Source organism: Bactrocera oleae, chromosome 3 (genome assembly GCF_042242935.1).
Source record: "Bactrocera oleae isolate idBacOlea1 chromosome 3, idBacOlea1, whole genome shotgun sequence".
Lineage (NCBI taxonomy): Eukaryota > Metazoa > Arthropoda > Insecta > Diptera > Tephritidae > Bactrocera > Bactrocera oleae.
The window spans coordinates 91,018,209-91,038,016 of NC_091537.1; the positions used below are offsets into that span (position 1 = coordinate 91,018,209).

Below are 19,808 nucleotides of genomic sequence, written 5' to 3' on the forward strand. Positions count from 1 at the left end.
TCCCCTCGGCCACAAAATGTTGAAACCATTTTTCAAATTACATTTAAAAGAATTTATAATGAAACGGTAAACGGAAAGAAAAGAACAATTACCCTCAGGCAGCAAAAAAAAACTGTTTTCTGCGTCTGCTTCGCCCACGAGTGGTAATTACTCATTTTATGAGCGAGTTTATTTGGGCTGGGACATTTTTCTACTTATCACGGCGCTGAATGTATGTGTGTGTGCGGCGCATGGAATATGTGAGCTATGGAAATTAAAAATTAGCTCCAGCGAGTCGTAATGAAGAACAAATATATGCAAAGGACTTGCTGCTCCAACTCGGCTCGGCCGCCGAAGGGATTAACTACATATAAAAGCAATACAACCTGCAAGAACTCCATCGCCACCCAAGCACATATTCTCATTTAAGTTAAGCAAAATTTAAATTTATGACGATGACAGGGGCAACGTTGATTAAACAGGAACAAATATGACCGAACTGTGAACACAAAACCACACGCACACATATGTACATAAAAGCTACAAAACATGTCGGAAAGCCTTCATAACACTCAAGTTTACGATTGTTTTGAAAATGCGTCTCTTGCCCACTCGTGCAGGGGGCGTAAGCCAAGGCAGGGGCTTAAATTGGCTGCCGGCAAGCCCAGCAAAGAGGAAAGTGTGAACGTAACAGCGATGAGCATACACCCGAAGCAAGTTGTGTGCTGAAGCAGAAAAACTGCCGCATAAACCGTTATACGAAGGACACTTTAACGCAATACAACAACGCGTGCGAGTTAAACAACCTTTGGCGCGTAACCCTTCTCAAGTGTTGTCAGCCAACGGGGAGTTAACGGTGACGGATAACTGCTTACCACTGGCACTAACGGTAGCTATGGTTTTGCGGGAAATGGTTTTAGTGAAACTTCTACTTAAAATTGGCACTTGAACGGACAGGCGAGTTGTTGGTGTAAATATGTATGTGCATAGCTTTGTGTGTGTGTGTGTAGCGGTGGTTATGTCAGCAAATGAGAGGTGAAAGCTTAAGTGAAAACGGAAATCAGTTGTACCCATTTCAAAAGTGCCTAACATAGCTAAAGCTGCCCGATTATCGGGTTGTTGGTGTATGAGCGGTGACACTTAAAAGCATTGCTGAGGATTTACATTGATTAGCTCCATTTTACATAGACAAAAAAGGCTGATTTGGGTTGCTTAATTCAAAAACAAAAATTATAGCTTTGTGTGGAAAGGGTCCTAAAAACACTGTAGAAACCTATAATCCATTTAAAACGACAGTCTGGTTATAGATTTTGTATAAAATGCTGTAAAATTTTCACATGTGTTTGTATGTACAACTGACGGTTTGGTGAAAATGATCTTAAAAGGTTGTTTGTTCGTTCTTTTGCCTCTTTCCTTTATTAAGTTAATAATTGGAAAGGTTTCCCTCATGGCATACCTCGCAATAATATGTGCATGCATAATTTTTAGCTAGATTATGTAGGTTTCAGAAGTAATTATATCGTATTAAAAACCCTTTAAGAATCCTAACAAATAGTACATCGAAAGCTTTGATAAGGTACAGAAAGTAAATTATGAGCTTTTGTTATTTTATAGCCATTATGGGCTTTATCGACTCCTGATTCATTTGGAAAGCTTTTCCATGCTTTTGATCTAAGCTTTTTCAATAGTGTCGTTATCTATTGAGACAAAAATTAACTCATACCATCGCTACATCTATACAGACGGATTAAAAATGTCTAATAGAGTGGAAGCCGGAATCTATTGCTCGGAGCTGGATCTCAGGCGACCCTCTAAGCTTCCGGAATACTGCAGTATCTTCCGGACGGAAGCTTTTGTGGTCGGAAAAGCGGCTGAGATTGCTAACAACGCAGAAAACAACATTAAGAATAGCAATATATACTCGTACGTCGATAGCCAGGCGGAATTAAGGCAATAATCTCACATTGCATTACGTGCGAAAATGTCCTCAGAGGTTGCGAGGCAGCAGATGTAGCGACTGTACTGTCGGAAAGCGGTTGCATGTATACTGGTTTCAGGTCACAAAGGAATTCCGGGAAATGAAATAGCTGATGAAATTGCCAAAAGTGTCAAAGGTCTGGCTGTCGAGTAAATACAGGAAATACGAAAGTCAATAAAATAGATATACAATGAAATTTTCAAAAGGGCTGACAGATTAATTAGGGCGAAATGAAATGCTCTTAGGACATGCAAGATCGCCAGAACCACATTTAAAAGTCCAGATGAAAAACACGCATGCTTTTTACTCACACAGTCTGGAGATAACTGCAGCACGGTTGTTCGCCCAGCCACAGGTCTCAACTTGTTGGCATCACTTGCGAAAGTTCAGCATTGTTTAAAACTCATCTAGGATATCTAGAAGCTTGCAGTTCAAGGGATTATATGAAGTATCAAAATTAGATATTAAGTCTCTCTTAAAGTTCGCAAAAAGCGCTGACGTCCTGTATAACGAATACTTCAGTTCAAATTAAACTGAACCTTCATCATTACTAAGGAACAGTAACCCTATGTATGTTGTGACAAACTCAACTAAACTAATCTAAAACAGACCCAATAATACACTCAACATATACTACTAAAAACATTCTATAGCCAAGAAAACAAATTTCGAAATAACCGTACGTTTTTATAAAACAAACATGTGCCCAATACAACGTATAGAAACTTTTTAGTACAAACCCTTAAAATCCGCGCCACAATCTCTTGTCTGGCTAACTAGCTGCCTGTCGCCCAGCATTACCGCAAACCACGAATTGTTGGCAAATCATGCTTTAACAACGGTAGCAGCGTTCTAGGGGCATAACCGCTTGCAACAAACAGCATAACAAACTCAAGCAAATGAAGGATAAATTTAAACATTTTATGTATGTATTTATATCACATATACAAGTATGAGTACACATATTGTTTATGATTTCATATTCCCTTGCCAGTTTATAGTTTCCAACAGATTTAGACATTTAAATAATAAATTTCCATTCCACACAATAAAGCAACCATAAGTTTACAAACTGCTTATAAGTTTTCTATTAAATTTCCTCAACCCCATGCTATTTGGTTGCTTGAATATTGCTAAAACATTGCCATCAACATATGCGTTGCATACTTTATAGCTGCGTGTAAGCTCTCCTGTATGCAAGCGCGTAATGATGGATTAAGTATGAGAAAGATAGAGAGAACGAAAAGTTGGGGGAACTTTAGAATGCCAAGCAGATTTACGCATTGTCTTATGCGTTTTTGTGTGTGTGTGGCGACTTGTGGGGCTTTTGTGTAGACTTTATATTTTAATTAGCGAAAATATGATACGCCATTGTGAGTTGAAAGCGCCTAAAAGTTTGCAACGTGTGTGGGATGTACTCAGAAAATTAATTATGCGCTTAGGTGAAATCGGGATGTGAGAAATGAAATCAAAAAATGGCTTCAACTTAAGATGAACTACCAACTTTCCTATAAAGAGAAAATAATTACATGAAATTTTTCTGTGGAATCCAAAAATTTATTAGCGTGAATGAAAATCAGTATTCGTGAAAAAGTTGTAATTTATTAAAAAGGGCTGCTGTTTAAATTGAGTAAAAATTACATCACCTAGTCAACTAACATGATATGGGTAAGACAACTTCAATAAGTGTCAGTTAAAAAAGCGAAGAGGGTTGCCAACGTAGAATATTTTAATATACCGTTTCATTATAATCCATTTGAAATTATTAAAACAAATATTTGAAATTCAAAAATTCCATTTGCTGCATTTTTTTATAGAAATTAACATTTATTTCTACAATATATATTTTATTCTTTTCGGTTGCTACAATTTTACCCTTTTTTAATTTATACGAGCATTTACAAGTTTTAAATCCTTTTGGTTAGCTATTAGTGCAAGAAAACCCTCAAGTATTTTAATAAACTTTACAAGAATGTAATGCGACCTTCTGTTTGAATATCTGAAGTGAATTAAAGTATGAAGTGTAAGTTATATTGCATATTACGGAGAAAACCCGTTTGTGTGTCCAAATACCCAATAAGAAATAAAACTACGGGCAAGTTGAATACGAATCTAAAAGTGTGTATTTAAGTCATATATTTGATGGTTTGGATTAAGTCTTGAAATGGCCAACGTTTTGTGTAATCGGAAGGGGATATTGATGCTCCAACAGCCGTACTTAGCCAGGATTAAGGCTTGCTCTGCTCTCCATAGAAATTTAGTTAATTACCATTCGCTTAAGCTTTGAATTCTATGCTATTTTAAAATTTTCTGATAATTTAAAAAGTATTGATAAACTACCAGTCTTGTTTTTATCGATATATTGAAATATTGTTACAAGTATTAAAATATTTTAAATTTAATATGAAATTCATATTCCGCTTTATCGTAGGATTATATAAATATTTTTGTTTTTATTAATGCGATAATACTTAATTTAAAAATTATCGATAAAACACCATTTTTGTTTTTTATCGGTATATTGAAATATTGTTATCGCATAAGTAGGAGAAGAATTATATTTATATTTTTTCTATTATGTTGATAGCACTTAATTTAAAAATTATCGATAAAATTATATGTTAGTATTTATCGATATATTGAAATTTTTTTATCGTAAAATATGGAATGTAATATAGAATTCATTATTTTCTTGATCGTTGGTATCTATAAATTTTTTCGGTTTTTATAACACTTAATATATAAAGATTTTTGTTCTTATTAAAGCGATAGCATTTTATTTAAAACTTATCTATAAAACATCATTTGTGGTTTTATGGATATATTGAAATATTGTTATTGGAAAAGTTCGAATATAATATAGAATTCATCGTTAGCCTGATCATTGGATTCTATAAATATTTTTACTATTATTTTGATGACACTTAATTTAAAAATTCTCGATAAAAAAAAATGTTAGTTTTTGTCGATATACTCGTATTGAAATTTTGTTATCATAAAATATGAAATGTAATATAGAATTCCTTATTATCTTGATAGTAGGTACCTATTAATTTTTTTTTGGTTTCGATAACATTTAATCTAAAAATTATCGATAAAATACAATTACATATTTAAATATTCTTAACGAAAAAATTTTAACGTTAGTTGAGGAGGTTTATATTTAAAATTGAATAACGATTTTATTTTTTATATTGAAAAGAAAACAATTTAAAATAGAAAATTTCGAGGATAGTTTTTGCAACATATTTAACATTTTTCGATCAATTACTTTTTGAAAAGGTGTTAGAATTAAAAGAACAATTTTATTTAAAATACATTAATTATTAAAATATTAAGCAACATTTGAAAACTTAATCTTTTTATTTTTCGCCGACAATTTGCTGTCACGTGAGCAAATTTTTCCTACAGCGCATGACAGCATATCCATATAAATTGCTTGCCACAACATACATATACATATGTATACATGCTTAAATGCACTAAATACATTCTATTTTCTTCAAGGCAAGACTTCAAGGCGAATGTAAACATCTTTATACATAAATAATCAAACTTGATCTTTTCTTTTTGAAACAACAAACTAAAAAAGAAATAAGAAGCAAATTCAAGTGTCCAGCGCACACATCTCAGGCGTACGGAGTCACTCAAGCAAGAATCAAAAAGCAAAAGGATTAAAAGAAATGCTACGAAAATGCTGAGCTCCTTAGGGTACTACATAGATGTGTATGCATGTGTAAGACACTGTGTGTGTGTACATTGATTCCCCCTATATATATATGTGTGTCTGTGCCTACATGTGCATATTAAATGTTTGCTTTTGCTGCAAAAGCTCTAAGAAAATGTTTAGCAAAGGATTTCTTATGTAATGCAAAAACGTTTGCTGCCAACCAAAGCAATCACTTCGATTTACCTAAATGCCCGTGAGGAGCTTACGTAAGGATCAACAGTGTTTAAAGCTTTCATGGACAGTAAATGCAGTTGCCCACATTTAGCTACAAACATAACTATTTACATATATATATATATTCATATATATATATATATTCGAATTTTGCTTTGCTCTAAGCTGTTGCATAAGAAATTCATCTCAGTCAGCAAGTATTTAGAATTGCTTTTCTAATTGCTACAAATTTGTAGGTTTAAGTGAAATTCACTAGCTTTTTATACTTGCATAAGCGCTTGTGGCTGACTATGCTTGCCATAAATTAAGTTCATTTTCTTGTTAAAATTTATTCAATATTTGCTTCACTTGCTAATACAATTTTTTTCCTCTCTTTTATTTGCAGGTAAAAATTCTTTGATTTTAATCACTCGAGTGCAAGTAAGCCTTGCAATGATTGCCTTTGGAATTTGTTCAGGTATTATGTGTTAAATAATTTGTGGTTAGAAAAAAATATATCTTTTATTTTCTATAAAAAAAAGCGTTAAAAGTACGTGAATTTGCATATCTAATATATATAAAAGTAGTAAATGTTTTACCAAGCGACGAGCCCCACTCATACATATAGTCGTATTTATACATATATATACGAGGTGTGTTCAAAAAATAACGGGAATTTATGTTTTTGAAAAACATATTTATTCAGCTGCAGTGATTCAGTTGCAGTTGATTTTGAATGATCTTCCAAATTAAAAAAAGGGCCGTGTTGAATTTTATCCCAACTTTGCTTGTTTTTGGCCTGACAAAATTTCGCAAAACTGGTTGGTCATAGTATGGAGATTTATATACAGAGCATCTTGAAATAAATTTATAGTGATCGGGTCATTTTTCTCCTAGCAATCACACAAGAAAATTTGATGTATGGAGTTTGGAGAAAACCGCGTTTTAAAATAAGCTGAATAAGCCGATTGAACTGATCGGCTACACTTTAGCTGTAACTCGAAAACTATTTGAGATATCAATTTAAATTTTTAATATGTTATTTTTAAAGATAAAACCTACAAAAATTTTAAATAAGTTAATTTTTTTAAATTATTACACTAAGTGTGCGCCTTTAGAAACCTGAAGCCTTGGTTTTTCAATAAAATAATTTTAATTTTACTAATCTGAGCTCCTAATATGTGTGATAGAGCTTAAGGTCTCTTTGGTTTCTCTAAATGCGTTCTTAAAGACTGGAAATGTGATGCTCAAATTCAAAAATGTGTTCACTCAAATTTAGGAATCACCCTGTCATTCATACATAGACACATGCAGAAAATTGAGCTTTCTTAGATTTTTTAAATATCGATTAGAAAATATCAAAAAAAAAAAAAATATTACATCCGTACCTTATTTTATAACTCTGGTATAAATCAGACTCATAGCACCAATTTTGTTTATCACTGTCTTTGAAATATGATACGTTTCCTTCTTTCAACGCCAACGCAGCATTTCAATCGCCAATCAATCAGCTTGAGAAAGCATAAAGGGCTTCAACAGACGCTACTAAACTGCTTAAGATCTCTAATTGCAAGCAATTATCACACTATTACTGTTAGATGAAGGGAAAATGGACACTACTCACAACATCTGAAGTACAAAGGGCGCACAGAGGCGCCTACAAATCAAATCGAGCGCACAAATCTCAAACTTAAAGTGCCGCTAATTCAAGCGTTAAGGTGTCAATAGACGACGGAAAAGTAAAACCAGATGAGGTCGGCGAACTCGAGCTGGCAGACATACAAACAGACCACAGAGGCAAAGACGAAGTAGATGAGCTACTTAAATATAGATAAAAGCATTCCTACAGTAGACAGCGGAGGTTGAAGGGGTGAGAGCGCTTGCAGTTGGAGAAAAATCAAAGTGAACTCACAAAAAATATGCCAAGGCAAAGGGGAAAGTGTAAACAATTGAAATCTGTGCGCTAGAAAAACCACTAGCTACACACATACATGAACTTTGCACCACTGCGCCCTAGCGCTGGTTGTCTCGTGCCTTATAAGGCACGTTGCGTTTGTCAATGGGATGGGATGCAACTGTCACAGTCGCGCAGTCAACAAAAGTAGTAAAACTTATGTGCGCCGCTAAAAATATGCTACACATGGCGGGGAGTTCCCCCAAAGGGACAACAACTAGGACTATTTTTAAACTTAAGTACACATATTTAACTAAATATGTATATGTGTATGCGTATACGTGAGTTGGAATCATCAAAAAGTTTGATACAACAACAATAAAAACAACAGCTACAGCTATCACGCCAACTTGCTGATGCCTGCTGGCATATGTGCGCGTTTTGTTGCGACAATAATAAATTGCGACAGGTTCAAATCCCCACAACTTTTTTCCGCCACTCACATTCATATAATTTTGCCTCATAAATGTATATTAAAGTTTATGAACACGAAAGTTTTATTTTGTTTTTTTTTTTTTTTTGCTTCATGTTGGGCGCAATTGGGTGGAGCCTGCAGCCACGGCACCTACGCCAAGCTCTTTGCGCACATAATTAATTGCATTTACGAGTCTTAATGAGCAACGAGGGAGACAAAGCGAGCAGCCCGGCACAACAACAACAGTGGGGCTTCTCATGCATTTCATGTTTATGTCTGTATCTATCCGTAGTGTATTTGTTGTTGTACGTCGAGGACGCAGTGGAAAATTGTGACTGATTGCTGCAACAAAGTAGCACATAATTTACACTTACGTTAATTTCTTTGGCTGCAGCGACGGCAGCATTGAGCGGTTCCTGCCACAAAATTTTAGGGATGTAAGTGATATATGCATTGATACTTTTCCAGGGTCACCAGCGCATACTCGCATATATTGTAATCATTTATGAATGGCTTTCACAATGTTATTTAAAAACAAAAGAATAAATGTTCAGGAATTTTAACAGACGTGTCCGGATGACAGTGTCGTCATCATGCGCCACGTGTTGACATTAATTTTTATTTACATGTACCGTATTCTAGCCGTCGCTATAGTTGTTGCTTTTGTCAGTTAATACCCAAATACATCTTCTATAATCCAGTTGTGTCATTTAATTATAGCAAATGAGTGACGCTTGCGCACATGTGTTTGCAGCTGTTGTTGTTGTTGTGCATATTAATATGCTTATAATTACATTTTCTCTTTTAATTTTGTTAATAATATTTTTCTTTTGTGCCAGCGACTTATTATGACATATTGATTGCATTTAAAATTACGGCAGCATGTAAAGTGAGAAAGTAGATACCGATGCAGAAAGTTAGGTTAGGTCGGAAAAACAAAGCGATGACTATTTGAATAGCTTAGCAAATCGTTACGATTTTCTTCCACAAAGTAGGATACGCAGTTAATAATGTCCACATTTTAATCAATTTTTATCCTTCCATCAAAAGAGATCTTGGATATATCAAAGATTCGAAATCCCAAGCAGAAAAATTTAGGAGCGCCGGGGTTGTGTTTATGAAATTTTGTGAACTGTAAGCACAATCTAAGCAAAGTTAAAAAATTGGTTGTAATCATATCATTCAAACTTCAAATTAGAAATATTGTTTAAGGGTTTTTAAGCTAGATTAGATTAGGTTATGTTAGATGGCCAATCCCTCAGATGGCGTGGGATCAGTCAGATAAAATCAGATAAAAACCAAGTAGTTGCGTATCAGCTATCAAATATGTGAAGCGGGGTGCTCTAGTCTTGATCTGCAAAGATCGGAGATTCGAGCACGAAGCGTTGGGATGATTCTATCTCATCATCTTCTCAACAGCTTATGCAACTATTAAATGTTTTATCCCACCGCATTCATCCCGATCGGGACATCGTCCATTTAGAACTGCTACAACCATTGGAAGATATATTTTACTGATGACGAAGAGCTCACTAGATCTGTGAGCTATGATTTACCCTGAGCTAGAAGGATTTCGTGACCACACAGTTGCGCAAGTGACGTAGCAAGCTCTTCCGCCTTGTGGTTTCCTACAATATCGCTGTGACCAGATACCCAAACCAGTCTAATCATTTAGTAAATACGGGTAGATGTCAGAGATGAGGAGTCTAAACGCCCCTACGCTAACCTTGAGCATACAGTCAGCGAGCTCAATGCAAATATCGCTGCCCTACTATATACTAAGTATATATAGTCACCACTCTGAAGGAGGCTTGGCTTTTCTGAGTATTATTTATTATTTTTTATTAATTTTCTATTTTCTTTCAAATTTTCATAGGTGCAAAAATCGATTAAATCTAAACTATCAGATTTCTTTTAAATGCATTACATTCAATAAGTCTGGATATGTGACAAAAATTCATAAATATTGCTATGCGAAAAATATAAAATTGGCTGGCAACCTTTGCTCCTTTTTATATTTGATATTCAAAATTTTTGCAAAAATGTGACTTAAATATTATTTTCTCTATAGGTTCATTCAAAAGAGTCTTAAGTTAACTTTCACCACTTTTAATTTCGAAAGTTTATTATAAGCAAAAAAAAAATACCAAATGGTAGAAAATCAAAAAAAATTTCATATTCAAAAGTTTTCAAAATCTACACAAAATCTTTTTGGTTGTTAGGAACATAATTTTTCTCATATTATATATGAATTATATAATATTAATTGATTCAAATATATTTTATATATAGTATTAATTATTAAAAAAAAATTTATTTTTAACTTTCGATTTCCGACGGGGTCTCTTGTTGTCACTGTACATACGCTAAAATCACGTCAATGAGGTAGCTTTGCTATTATGTTTGCTGTGAAAGGTTTTAATGAAGTCAATTAAATGATAATAAATAAATTTGTATACAAATTGGAAAGGAAAAAATATGTATAGACTTAATGGAATTAAAAACATAAAGCATTGGTTATGTGTGTAAAAAATTTAAAAAAAAGGATTGCCAATGTAAAAAAAATCGATAAGTTTAATGCGAAAGTTATATAAATGCTTTATTATTCAAAAGTTTAGCTTTTATATTTATTTATATAAATACTAGAAAACATTGAATTTCAATAATGAATTAAAAAGTGGTTAGAATGATTTGCTGTTAAAAGTGCTCCCTATTTAAATATTGTATATTTATCAATTAGAGCGGTTTTCTAGTGACACATTTTAATTTAAAATATTTGCTATTTCGCTTAGTGCTGCTACTGTAGCATACATTTATCGCTAGCTGGCTACGTCTGCTGTCACAATTCAGCCACATGCAAATGTCAACGTGTAAATGAGCACATAATATGTCTAACAATAGCAGGAGCTACCTTAAATACATACATATATATATATATATATATATATCTACACACAGTACTATATACAAAAAATAAAAATTTTAGAGCAGACACTGCCTTTGTTTCGGTGACTCATCGGCAGGCCAAATGTAATGCACATCATGTGGAGCATTTTCATTAAAGTAAAATATATTTGCTGAAATTTAGATGGATGCCGAATTAATTAAATTTCGAATATTTTATTACAACTTTTATACAATGGTAACATATCTTTGCAGCAATATTGCTGTGGCTTAATTATTTTTGAGTTTATTTAATTGGCTTTGTGGTTAATGAATATTAATTTTTGCATGGAAAATACCCAAGCAACAATTCTATTTTACCCACAAAGTAATTTGCAACACAAACGCAAACAATTTGTTTGTTTAGTTGTGTCTACAGATTTGAAAAAATAAAATATGCTGTCCCTTTTGCTATGTTATAACCTTTTTTACACCACACCGACACACCAGTGACCCAGCAATGTCTACAACTAAACTCTTCGAAATCAAGAAAAAAGTGCGCATGCCATTATGTCAACCAGCTATCCATCAACCAGCCAGTCAATCAGTCGGTGTGGCGGTATGTCATTTAACACCCGCTGCTGACGATCCTTTTTAATTGTTATCGAGAAATTCGAAACTTTTGGCTTTCGGCTTTTCCATTTAGCATTACATAAACAAACATGCATACATACAAGTACACACACACACAAACGCACAGAGTTTTGAAATAATTTTTTACCTTGCCATTATTGCTTCACTCTATTTTACTTGTTAATATTACATTCATTTTGTTTTCGTAAACTTTTTGGTTTCGCTTTTTGTTTTTGTTGTTGTTATTGCTGTTTTGTTAATTTTATGCTTGTTGCTCTTTAGCGCTTTTTGTCTGTTTGGTATTTTCCTTTTGCTGCCGAAAACTCTGCTGCCGAAAACTCTGCTGCAATATACTCTTTTCACTCTCTAAGCTGCAACTTTCTGGTTTTTTTTGTTATTGTTGTTTTGCGAAATTTGTAATTGTTTATTTAAAACATTTGAGTACTTGTGTGTACTCGTGGCTTGTGTAAATTGTTTACCGCAATGCTTGCTTGCCACAATTTATACAATTTCGTTAACAATGCCGTTGCAATTGGTATGAGTAATTGAAAACTCAATGCCGAAAAGCTTTACGGGCATTTGAAGTTTTTGCTTTCCATTTTTGAGATTTTACGAGTAGTCATGGTTTAATGTTCAGGAAGTTTTTTCTAGTGAAAACAAGCAAAATTTTTCTTAAATGCTTAAAATTTGCAGCTCTTAAGTTGTTGTGGAAGTGCAAAGCTCTTAGTGAGCTTTCGGACTATTTTAAGTGAAACTCATAAAATGGGGTATCAATTTTTAATAATTTACATACTGAAGATATTCTTTTTACTCACAGGTATACTACATATACTTACTTCATATAGGCTTCTAAAGGTAAAAATACGTATGGTCAGAGTTCGGTCGGATGGAAAAGTTTATTAAAAAAGTGGTTTTGAAGCTACTTAAGTGTTAGATATAATATTTTTTTTTTTGTTGCAATATTGTGGCGGTAATCAAAGCTGGGCAACATAGTAAAGCGTTTGCTTCGTTTTCGATCGGCATTTCTTGGCAAACCGGCTTTGTTTTTTCGTCAAAAGCTACGTGCTTTTTAATTTTATGGCCTTAAAATGTAAAGACTTCGAAGGGTGATCACTATTAACTGAAGTTTTTATGACCAATCCAGAAATTTTCTCAGTAAAATAGTCAACAATCAGTATACCGTTTCTGCGCGGATTTGAAATATCAGTTATTTTTGGAGATCAGCAGTTATCTTCCTATATCTTCACGTCCTGAACAACGTCTAAGGTCTGCCAACTCAAGTAAAGAAAGTATCTTAATTGAATTGTATTCACTACTTCAGAAAGGGAATTTCCCTAAAAAATTCGCATTATTCCAAATCACGCTTTAAGTCGAAGGGAGCCCTAAAACAAGAAGAAATACCAACTTCGATTGCACTGAATTGTATGACAACTATATGTATATGATAAAGTAGTCCGATCTGAAAATGTCACATTTCGTGAAGATAACTCGTCAAATACAAAAGTTTTCCATATGGGGACGGAATTTTGATCGATTCGTTTGTATACTTCCGCGCCCCGATATTGGCGTTTCCGGCAAAAGAGTAGCTTTTTGCAGAAGAAAGGACAAGTTCGGGTATATACAGACAACTTTCGTTGTTGATTTACGTGAGTACCTGCCGGCGACGGCCTTACCTCACGGTGCTTCAAAGCACAACGTATCAATACAATGCGTTGATAAGCGCCCCAAATAATACGAGGTATTTGCAAGTATTAATTTAGTTACCAGTGGCAGTGTGTCTGGGCCCACACTACCATCTTGGTAAGATTCGAGGCCGACCTAAAACTTCTTCCGTTTTCGGGTACGGAACCCAGTAGCTTTTTGCAACTTCTTTTAAGAACTGAAAAAACAGTTAGGCTGAACTTTCAGTTCTTCCTTCATTTAGGTTTCAACCACAGCCACCACGAATCTCCCCAAAGGGGCCACAACCCAATGAGCAGATTGGACCGAAGTCCAAGGGCTTTCTGCTCCCCGTGGTACCAGAAAGTCTCCAGTAAGACTGTTTAGCCGAAACTACTGCCAGTTGAGCAACCCATTACAACATTTGTCGCTTGAACTGATAATTCTGGGCAAAATAAATTAACAGTCATAGTGCATTTGGCTTTTAGTCGCCTTTTACGACAGGTATGCCTTACCGCGGGTAAATTCTTACCCCTACCCGCAGGGGGAGCGTATATACGGACTTGTCTAAATCGACTTAGCTCGACATGCTGATCATTAAGATATATATTTTATGGGATCTTCGGCGTTTCCTGCTGTGTGCTAAAAAACTACTTGCCGAAGTTAGTGTGATCTCCTCAGGGTATAATTATCATTTTTAAAGCCAATAAAATTTACATGTCATTTGCGAAAATAATTAATAAGATATCAGCACAAAACTCGAGTGGTACACAACCTCCGCTGGTGATACACATAAATCTACGTAATGATGTGGGGACAGATGTACACATGTCGCTTAGGCCTCCAAGGCAAAGCACTAGCAGAGAGAGAGAGAGACGGTGATACTGAACTAAAGTATTTCAAGAATTTTGGAAGAGCTTAAAAAAATCAAAGTGCTCAGTCGCCGGAATATGCGCTCAAATCTGAAAAAGTGGAACTGTCGTGCGTTTATTTCTTTGGAAATTGCGTTACGCGCCGTTGCACGCCTTGAATTTCCAAAAACAAACACAAACGGAATTGTATAAGAAATTTGTTACAAAAATAACTGCAACTTGACAGCGCCACGGCACGTGTGCGATTGTCAGTCAGCGGCTGCCGACTGCCTGCGGATACGCAGACACCACACATTAACAGGCAGAGGGAAGCCAATGACTGTTGCACTTGCCGCATGCAGTTTTTCACCAATTTTCGTCACATGTTGTTGGCTACGGTCCACAGCGCCAATTAAAAGGAAATAAATAAGAAAAACAAATTTTAATTCAATATAAATAAAAGCGTTCGCGTGGCGCGGGCAAAGCGCTCAACTTTTGAGTGAGAGTTTTGTGCCGAAAACTCCGAGACGATCGCTTGCGCCTGCAAACGCGCCAACTACGCGCTCAGTTGCAACATGAACGCGATCACATGCGCAGCTAAATTAAATATAAACATTTTGTGAATCAGCCGACGCAGAACTCCTTCGCGCTGTTGAAACATCTTCGACATGAGTCTATTTTTACGCGATCAGTGACGCCGCGCGCATTGATGTGAAATCAAGCGCGCAGCAACGAAAAGTGTTTGGAAAATTGAAAAGCGTTGCGTGTTTTGTAAACAAGCAGCCGAATGGCCAAGTCAGCGTGCAATCAACTAGCAACACGCGAGTAAACAGTGGCATTATTTTTCGTTTTGTTGTTGCCTGTTGTGTGATTAGCTTCGGTGAACGCGTGAAATGCAGTTGCGTGACCGCTGACCGTCTCTAATGGTGAATTCATGTAAACAGAAATTAACAAAATATATATTTCTATAAAATCTTGCGCTCATCTGCGTCTAATAATTAGTGCTTGTAACGAGCGTCTATAATTGTATTGGTTCTCGTTTGCAGCTCCGTGTGTTGGTGAGCGTGCGCGTGTGGGTGGCGGCTAGTCCAATCGTGCTATAAATTTTTCAATTAAAAATGGGTTAATTAAGCGCAATTTACGAGTTGGAGCGCTTGTGTTTCCGAGTATATAGTAGAAATGATATATATGTGCATGTGTTCTTGTGTAAGTCTATGCTGTGGGTGATTTCACCTAGCAATTGACTTACAAGTGGATCAGTCAATAAAATTAGTGGAAATAATTTTCAATTGCTTTGTGTATATAACGGTATTAAGTGTATTTGCAAAGAAAATCAGATGCTATCGAGTTATGTAAGAGAAAACTTACGAAATAATGCCGGAGTGTAGAAAGTTGTGTTGTTGAAGATACAAAATGTTTAATAATGTGATATTTTTGAGTGCAATTAAGGGATTTAGTTTCAAAATCAATCAAAAATTAGTAATCTGTAGATTAGAAGAAAAAAGCAAATTACAGCGAATATATCGCAACAATTAATCAATTCAAGACTTAATTTTTTCGAGGTTTGCGTCACCGCTGACACCACAAGGGTTATACATTTTTACAGAAACGTATTTGCAGATTGTCTAAGAGCATGCATATAGTACTCTAAATTAAACATAAATTCATAGTTATGAGCGCCACTTTAATTACGAGTTTTAAGCTCTGGATACAATGATTATTTGATCAGTATGTATTGTTACTAGTGTTACTGTGAATTATTTGACAATTTCATTTCATTAAATTATATAATAGTTGTCTAAATGATCAGACAGCCGTGAAACTCTCTAACTTTAAATAAAATGCGCAACATTTATAAATATATATGGTTCAATACTGTGAATAAGAGTGGGGAAGAGATCTGTCTGCAACAATTGTGTATATATTTTTTTTTACAACAATTCAGAGAGAGCATCCTACATGTTCCCCGTGCTCCGGGTTTCTCTCTACTCTGCTGCTACTATGTAAACATTTAAAGTGTTTTTAATCCAATAAGGTTTTTAGCTTTAATCAATTTGGGTAGCTGACTCCACTAAATTTACAACGTACGCCTGAATGTAGGCAACATTTTGTTTATGATAATTTTAACTTATCTTAGTATTCAAAATTTTTCTACATTTATTACGTAGATTTGGCGAAAATGTTTTATAATCTTTTAAAGTAATAGCTTCTTGTAAATCTTACATATAAAAAGTCATAAATGGTATATGAGAGGAACCGCGGAGTATTTTGTATTAAAACAAAAAATATGCTTTATAAAATACCAAATTGTATGTCTTTAAAAATTAAGCCATCAATGTGCCAGAAACTTATATAAATTTGCCTAACCATTCAGATATCTAAATCCGTTCTTACATTTCGTAGCTTTCTATTAAACATTTTCCACATCACCTTCAGGCATACCAAACTTGTCACCTTTTTCAGTTCAGCCTTATTTAATGCTTCACTTCCTGTGCAAACAAGCGTAACTGTCCCTACTTGATTTCTGACAACCTTTCCATCATCTAAAAATCCACTGCTGCTATCTTATAGGCATTGCTTACATAGTAGTATACATACATATGCAATCCACACAAACACATCCACACATCTGTTCACATCTACGAAGGTGTAGTCCTTAATTTCGGCTGACTGACTGATTGCCGGCAGCTGATTGCTGATTTTACTTATTTTCGTTCACTAACACATACCGATTTCTCTATTTATTTCTGCTTATCAGTGTTCTGAATTTTTTCCGTTTATCAATCCGTTTTCATAATTAAGAAAATAGAAGAGTTGAAATAGTCGACAATGGCTTGGTTGGTGATGTTTACCCTGTCCGCTTTAGTTACCTTTCTCTAATTGCACCTCCCTGTTACCTTTTTTTTTTGAACTTTTTGAGATATTTACTTATTCAAAGCGTGTAAGGGCTTAAATCTGAAGCTCAGACGCATTGTTTTCATAAAAATGCGCTTCAACGCTCCCCGGTTTCTACCAGGCAAGGCATATATGAGTGCTATGTATACAAACTACTTCCTTAAGGTTCGTTAACCAACTCGTCGTACTCACTTCGCATACTTTTTCTCGCTCGCGGCAACTTAACAACGTCAAGCAAATCTCCTCACATTTTTTTTTATTATTTTTTTTTTTGGTAGCTCCTTCATTTCCGCCGTCACTTCCTTGTATTGTTATGCACATGTTGATGCCAAAAAAGCCTCACGTATCTCGGATTGCCAGACTCAATCGCCCACTATAGCCGGATATAGATACGATACATACATATTTTTTTGTATGTGTAAAGCGGAAGCCCGATTCGGCTGCTGTTGTTTCAGGAAATCACCTTCGAGCAGCCTCTGCTGTGGTGTGGGGTATAAATTAAGTGGCAAAAAAAAAGTATGTAGAAGCAGCTGTTTCCCATAACCCCAACCAAATCAGCTGCCCCCTCTAATCCACTTTTTGAACACATTCTGCCAACTACGCCTTTGGCATAATAATTTTGCTCTTTGTTTTGCTTTCTCTCAGTTTTTCCTGTTTAAGAAAGTTGTGTGCGTTCAAACCATCGCCAAGCCACTGCTTAAAGGTTTATATAGATTCTTTTTTTAGTAGGTAATTAAATTAACGAATATTTTACCAACGGCGGGCGTTAAACAAACGTTGACTACAAACTTATTAATCGTTTAGCGTATAAATTATGTATAATGGCAACAGCAGGTAAAGGATTGTGAGTGGATGACTCCCCTCTCCTAAGTGGGGTGGCATATGCTAAGGCGCTAAAGCTGTACAAATTGAAAATAGTCATTACCAATATGTTGAGCCGTATTTCTCAGGAATATTAATTGTACTTATGAATTCCAGTTTTAAATAAGTGAAAATGGAAGGGGTTAAGAAACAGTTATAATGTATAATTAATTGAAAAATTATTAATTAATTACGTGATATTTGCAGTTTTCAAATATTAAATTAGAAAAACCTTGATATAATACCTATAGTTTAATTATAAAAAAATTCAAAATTCAAAATCAGCCTAAATATAGGCAATGCCTAGATGCAGTGCAGTAATACTCTTAAATATTTAGACATTGTTCGTGAAAAGTTCAGTAAAAGAATAATGTGACAGTGAAATTCAGTATACTTTGCTGAGTATTTTCTAATTATAGAAGTAGTTCTGACTACAGGTCTACAAACGTTTGAATAATGCAATTACATAAAACTATTAATGTTCCAAAAAATGTCTTTCTATCTCCCTTCACTTATAACTGTGATCCTTATCGATGCAATTGTCCGCTTAGAATTAATTTCTTACACATGAATCTAATTGCAGCCATCAACGCATGCAATCGAAGTGAAATTGCTTATAAATGAATTTACTAATTTGCACATTTACGATGACAAATGACCACCAGTTAATCGGAGGGTTGTTAATCTCCATAAATTCGCACTGGCACGTTCTCTGGCAGTTTGAGGTTGGAAAAACAGAAAACAGAAAACAGAACATTTGGCTAGCGAATTTTCATAAATCACATAAATAACACAAACACATACACACTTCTACTTACATAAATACACATACATACATATCTGCGTATATGAGCTGTAATGCAAGTGTTTATGGTCCCCAGCCTGGCGATGGAAGTCACATAAGTCAATAAAACACAATCAGTTCTGGCAACCAATGTTCATCGATGACCAAGTGACAGTGAATAAAAGTGACCATACCGTGTGTTTATGTAATGCATATGCATATATGTAATGCCAACTCCTGCTTAGCAGGCGTAATTTTCAGTCAAACATTATATTGATTTTCTCTATATATTTACCAGCTCATCGATATGCGCTAACGTACCAACTCACATATTTTGTGCGCATAATTTTTGACCCTTAAAATCTTATCTTTTTTCGCTTACATCATTTGCTCAGCGCAGTGGCTTTATACCTCCCTTCCGCCTGCTTGATTTGGTTTACATCCCTAATATTGGTCGCAGCATTGTACTCGCACTTGTGTGCTTTCATGTTAAGGTCCTGTCGAACACATGTTTCGCCTGGATTTTATCTTTTATTCGATAATTGCGCATGAAAATGCGTCATCCTGAATTTGATTTGGTTATATTGTATGTCGTAGGTGAACAGCTTTGCTCAATGGAGATTCAATGAGTGGATTTACAAGTGTTTTCTTTCGTGCTTAAATGAGAAGAAAATTTTATTAGTTAGATAGAGGGGGAGGGTACTGCGAGTTATATATTGTCGAGCATACATAAATATTAACTATAATGTTGAGTTATTTCAGCTTTAATTTCCACAGGGTTCGAGAGAGTTATTAAATCATGAATTATTTATATTTTTCAAGGATACCCGTATTTGAATCGGTAAGAAGTTCAAAATTGTTATTCTTTGCTTTTTGAAAATCAGTCATTATTATAGATCATTCAACTAAAAATTTCACAAATGAAAAGTATTATACTAAAGAATAAATTACGGTTTCTGAATAAGTTTTTTAATATGAGAGATATTCTAACATTTTCCGAAGTAATAAAAATTATAAAGTTCACTTTTTGAAA

The 19,808-nt window shown here is 34.8% G+C and overlaps 1 protein-coding gene across 3 annotated transcripts in view; it reads left to right on the top strand.

Moving 5' to 3' along the window:
- The window catches only part of sick (sickie), a 417,791-nt gene that overhangs the window by 102,336 nt on the left and 295,647 nt on the right, over positions 1-19,808 (top strand). The window lies entirely within an intron of this gene.